Genomic DNA, 6,646 nt, shown 5'->3' with positions numbered 1-6,646 from the left:
TGACCGCAACCCTGACCATCTTCATAATTTTAGAAAGGCACTTGTAATAACATTATATCTTGCAAAATTTAAACATTATTCATTTTTAATACTTTAGAAATGCATAATAGTTCGCTAAGATTTACATTCTGATCTTAACCATTTTTTAAAATGTTAAATTGTTATAGAATCGATATTAAAAATACACAGAATGATTCAATGGAGATTGTCATCATGTCAACTGACAGGGTAAATATAGGTGAAATTAATTTTTAAAGAAAAGCTATTTAATAATTATTGTGACATGAAAACATTAATCAGACATAAAATACAGAAAAACACAGTGACTACACCCGACAGGTTAAAAATCGTCAGAACAGACAACATGGGCGTACCCAAAGGGGGGCTGCTGCCTTCCCCCCCCTCCCCCAGGAAAATTATAAATTTAATAACAATTTTTTTTTCAAGTAAATACTAATTGTAATAACTAATGAAGCGCTGCGACAAATATATATATAATGCTCTTAAAATTTTGGTTTCATTTTCCTTTTCCCTGCTTAAATGTTACAACCTGATAGACTATGGCTTGCCTCCCCTAGTTTTGATCCAAGGTACGCCTTTGGCAGACAGACCTTTTAACTTAGCATTTTTCGTCATTCATCATTATCTTCTATGACCTTATGAGTTCAATATTTTTTTTCTAAATTATGTGGCTTTCTAGAGGTATATTACAAGTCTATATTACCACTCTTATATCTACAAATGTATTTTTAGCCTGAAAAATATTTTGCCTTTTATCTCCTCAAGTTAATTATCAAATCGTTTTAATTCATATTTATCCGTTTTAATTACTATTAAACATGTGATGTTAATTATCTCAATTTTTTTGTTCAAAGCCCCTATTTGAATTAATAGTTTGGCAGTAAAAAATCCTGTGTGTCCAAAATAAACAAAATTAAAAGAACTTTATAGGAAGCCTGTTATAAAATTTCAGAAAGTATAATACCTAGCAGAAATTAAAGACTTGAGAAAATAGTATATATACATACATATATTTTAATTTAATTTTTTCGAAGAAGTTGATGTAACATCCCAGACTGCCTTCAATTTGTATTTTCAGTTTTGTTAGAGCTTGTTTTCTAACTAGGCTCTCAAACAGACCATGTGTGGTTATTTCCTCCCAGAGGACCACAAAACGCGCATTGTTGTTAAAAATTCGAATTCGGAACTTTTCACTATTGCATATTGCACTATAGCAATGCTCTAACTATATATTCCATATATACAGCTATGTGAAATCAAAATAATAATGATATTAAAACTGATAACTTTGTATGACATCCCATTACATTTGCGATAGTCTAATAAGACTATTCAAATCTCACTGTTTATTGAAATGGTAATGAATAGAACTGTATGAGTCACTTATTGTAATTAGGTTAAATTGTAAATTTATTATTGAAAATTGTCCATCTAAAACGCGTCTTAAAAATAAGTTATTTCAACAAATAAGAAGTCTTCGATTGAATATTAAATCTTTAATTCGACCCTAATAAGCTATAGAAAATTATTATAATAATGACAAAAAATCTAAATTATTCCAGCTGCAATAACTAAGTTGAGGAAACAGTTAAAACTAAAAAAAAAATTCAATAGATGAAAGGAATCAATGACATTTTTATCCATTTTAAATTTTACATTTTCGAATTTTGACTCAAGTCAAAATAAATAAAAAAGTGCCAATTTTCAGGCTTTAACATATCTTTTGCCTGACCATCTATAAAATTTTAAATTTAAAACATAAAAGAGGAGTCTTTGCGATAGAACTTTATTATAAATTTGGAATTCTAAATTGAAATCTAAAGATGTATTTCTGGTAAAAACGCAGATTAGAAGTGTCGGATTTAAGTAATCCGATTTTCTCGGTCAAATTTTGGATTTATATAAAGTCGGGGTCGGGGGTCTCATTTTCTGATGCCCCCCCTTGCCGCGAACACCGGAAGACCCCGAAGACGCTGCAACTGCGATGCTGCCCCCGCCTAAGCATAGTGCAGGCTAGGACCTGGCCTACCCCTACCATCACGCCAGGCTACAGGACACGCTGGCCAGCCCTTGAAGAACGAAGACGTCTTTTACAGACACGGGGAAAATACACGGCATTCACCGTTTCGCCCACCGCACACCTTGACGAGGAAAGCGGCCTAGAAGACGTCACCGCGTCGGCGAGAACGTCATTCATCAGATAAGCACATTAATTAGTCTATGAGACCCCATTGCTATGTTTTATATTATCACCTACATAATAATTAAAACCCTAACACACTAATATTATCTGCCCCTCCAGGGATTAATATTTTATAAATATAAGGAAATATATGCATGTTAAATTAGCGAAAAGTCTCACGATTTCCAGCCCCCCTTTTCCACACATTTAATACAATCATAAAATTACACTCGGGACACCTGCAGTATAGCACGAGCAGGTCCCGATGTAAACAAGAAGTTGTTCACGATCGCGAACTTCCACTTACTATATGCACCATATACAAATAAGGTACAGTAAAAAGTGGTAATACCAAAAACCACTAACTGGGCTAATTTTATTATTTATTCTTTAATAAAAAGTGAACTAAAGTTCAAGTAATCTTACTTTGTGTTTTAATTAGAGGCCTCTAGACCAAGGATCGTGTTTATTTATTTCTAATATTAAATATAAATCGCCTTTAACCAGTTCTCTGATCTCTCTCGGTAGCTAGTGTATAGTATTGAAAAATAATTTAATTACTATCTGGTATAGCCAAATATAGAGATCCAAAAATTAAACAAAATCAATGAGCGAAATCGTCCTTAATTATTTTAGATAAAATTTTAGTGTTATTATCACAATAAAAATGATAAATTCAATAGAAAAACCGAACCTACACGAGTATCTTAATTTCTTTCTTTTCAGGACAATTATGGTTAGAGTATCCTTGTTTGCTGCTTGAATACTTACCGACTACAAGGCAGAGCGAAAATGATATTTATATTAATAAGACTCCCTTACCACCCAAACCCACTAGTTTCTAAGCTTGCTTCCTCTTCCATTCCTGGCAATCCTCCGAGGCGCCTGAAAAGAAGATGGCCTCGTGACCTTATATTGTAAACTGTTTTTAGAGTTCTACTACTGGGTAGTTTCTCTACATCCTGTATCATATCATTATGTCATTGTGATCAAATTTACTTGTTGTATTTTTTATACAGTTGTAAATATCAATAAATAAATAAAATATTAATAGGATGAGAAAATTTAGTATTGATAATTGATTTTGTATTTTTGTAAATTCATAATACATCAGATTCTTAACATCATCGCACGCACATCACGTCTCCAAGTAAAACAGTTACTAAGACAATAAAATTTTTACATTATATCTAATTTTTTTGAAATCTAAGTAAACGTTTCCTACAAACGGATCCCTAAAATGCTAATAAACACTAAACTGATGGGTAAAAGTTCAAGGGATAAACCGAAACGTAGATAAGAGGATTAGCTGATTGGGTTTTAGTAATGGTCAGTGGACAAATGTATGTATATAGTAATTTGAAGTGTCGGCATCGAACCATCAGGTCAGCTAGTATTTTTTTCATTTATCGTTTATATATAATAAGTTTTCACGTAATTGTAATCCACATTTTATTTTATAGAATAATTTATAAATGAACTTTCTATATTTTTGTGTATTAAACATTCAAGATATCGTTGTTTTAACGCACAAATATGATACGTATAATAGCTTATTACAAATTACATATATATTTCAAGTATAAGTCATTTATTTAACGTAACATAAGTTGCGAATTTCCGAACAAGGTGATTTGAATCAATTTAAATAGGCGCTCGAAGTTCAAATGAACAAAAATGGAGTCGATATAGAATAATCACCAAAATTAGAATACACAATTTTTAAAGATGTTGTTATTAAAACATTTCGGTAAAAATTCCATATTTAGAGTACAATGAAAATACCTTATACAAATTCTTTTGTCTTCCCCTCTTTCTAGTCATATCTAATGTATTAAATTCATCAACTACCCCAGGTGAGAATCGAGCCCACAACGTTCTGAATCGAAGGATCTTAGATCTACGCGCCTAACCACACGGCTATCACGTCTCCAAGTAAAATAGTTACTAAAATAATAAAACGTGGTATAGCATTAAAGAAAAACATACAAAATAAATTATTATTCAATTATAATATGATATTTCCTTTTCATATGAATATGAAATAGTAGTCATCCAAACAATATCGACTATAGAGAGGGAATATTTAATAAGACATGATATAATCATAAACCTATGTCTTGAAAAGAAAAATTTGAGAAGGAAAAGAAAATCCACTTAAGAATCAAACGTAAATAAAAAAAAATCAGCTTTAATCTATGAAGTCAGATTATGTCTAAATAAAGAATTTTAAATAATAATATCAGTGCTTTGAGTGTGCTATATTTATTTGTATATGGATATAAATAATAAGAAAGGCTTAGCGAAACAGGAAGTTTGATGCGGATACCACCAATCGTTTCGTGAGTGATGTCCCTTTAAAACCAAATCAGATATCCTCCCATCTACGTTTCGGTCGATCCATAGGTTCAGAATTTATTAACATTTTAGGGATGTCTTAAGTCCCACTATGTTACGCACTCATCATCCTTGCCGCAATGCTATATCATAAACTATATGTACCGGGTATAGGAATTGAGGTAATTCAGCCTACAGTAAGAGTAGCCTTCTAAAGTCTCTAATTAAATCACCCTTTTTTGGTCTGAACATCTTAAGTAATACTTTATGTGCAAAGTGCGTTTTTCTTCTCCTAGTTTTCAAAATTCTAACATTTAATTTTTTGGACATAATGCGTGAGCAAAGCAATTTCTAAATTGAAAAACAGTTGCATTGCATAAATTGCAGAATAGTTTTTAGACAGGAGTGAGAGCTATAGCTGTAACGTTTGATGAATAAGATCCAGAAGTTGAGTTATGTAAACCAATAAACGCTGTATAAATTGTATTCAAAAATAAAAATAACAAACATGAGACAGTCAAGAAATATAATGGTTTTAATTTCATCAGAACACAATATCCTATTGGGGCGGGAAGGCCAAACTTAATAAATATTTGTAGTATACTAACATAACGAATTAAATTATCCAGAACTTGTTTTTTGCAATCTATACTTTTCTATTGGGCATAATTAGCACAGTAAGTTAATGGTTACAAGTAATAAGGCTTTGAATAAAACATGAAATATAACTTTCTACAGTTTTGCTTCAGGATAGCTGGAGCATAAAAAAAAATAAAAACTATATGCCATACACAAAATTTGTAAAATAAATTAATAAAATAACTTTAACCATATTTCATAAAAAGGTTGCCCCTATAAATATTCACGACTCCTTTTCTATTCTCTATAAATTTAGCCTTTTTTATTAATTTTCACATGATCATAAGCATGTGGTCTATCTTTTAAGAGTATTTTTTGATTTTCTAGCCTTCTCCAGGGCAGCTAAATACGAAATTGAATTCACAATGGAACGGGATTGTATTTGATGGCGTGTCCCTCAAGAAAATTTAAATATTTGTGTGCAAAAGATTCATAAAATCGAACAAACGTAAAAAAACAAAATCGTATTGGAATTCAATTTCTATAGTATCTCAGGTTGAAAATGGGTGTTTACAAAAAAAAAATTGAACTATTCTTCTCAACATTTATACAAGTTTGTTGAAGTGCTGAATCCAAATTTTAGATTAGCCATATCCCAAGCCGCCAGGTTAGAACTTAAAATTTTTCCACAAAATGCGTATATATTTAATTTTTAGCGAATCTAAGAACCACTAGGGCGCTCTTAATAAAGGTCACTTTTCTTTTATCAGAAAAAAACTCAATCTTAAACATTCTAGGCATGCCTGGAATTTGTAAAATTGTAAGTTTCAAGTAAGTTAATGCCAAATGAAATAGTCATAACGGCAAACTTAAATTAAGGGACCCCGCGAATTGATATACCACAAACGAGTGTTATTCGACCTAGCAAAAATAAAACTGAAATTCCAAAAATTATACGTTAGGTAGGAGAACAATTATTGAGAGACTCCACGTATTTTTTTTTAAATTATTAATATATTGGTTCCTATAGGAATCCTTAATTTCTTAATTATACGAATCAAAGTTTATTTTCAAAACTGAATTTGAGTCTGCGTCATAGAAGACAGCTCAACGCGGAGTGCAAGATATGATGACACGATTACATAAATGATGAATGTGGAGACGATTACACATATTACTGTTGGCTAAGATTTCTCCTATATCACTCAAAGTAGTAGCTACGCAAAGATATATCCTGAAAATTAAATATTGCCATCCCGTTTTATAGAATACGAATATATTATCTAGTTACACCCGTATAATCCAACACGAAGATAACATCTACTTATACCCTCATAATAGCATACGAATATATCAATCACTTGTAAAAAAAAAAAAGCTAGTAGAGTGATTCTTTCCACTCTTTGGAAGTCCCCCGTTTATCATGGTACGATTGTAAACCCACCATCAACGGACACTGTAAACCTTTCTTAATATGCCATGGAGCAAAACAAGATTAATTGTAATGTATTTACATATGTGGTATAT

Source organism: Halyomorpha halys, unplaced genomic scaffold (assembly GCF_000696795.3).
Source record: "Halyomorpha halys isolate HHAL.00 unplaced genomic scaffold, Hhal_1.1 Scaffold336.1, whole genome shotgun sequence".
In the NCBI taxonomy this organism is placed as follows: domain Eukaryota; kingdom Metazoa; phylum Arthropoda; class Insecta; order Hemiptera; family Pentatomidae; genus Halyomorpha; species Halyomorpha halys.
The sequence above is the reverse complement of the archived record's forward strand: the minus strand, read 5'-3'. Positions refer to the sequence as shown.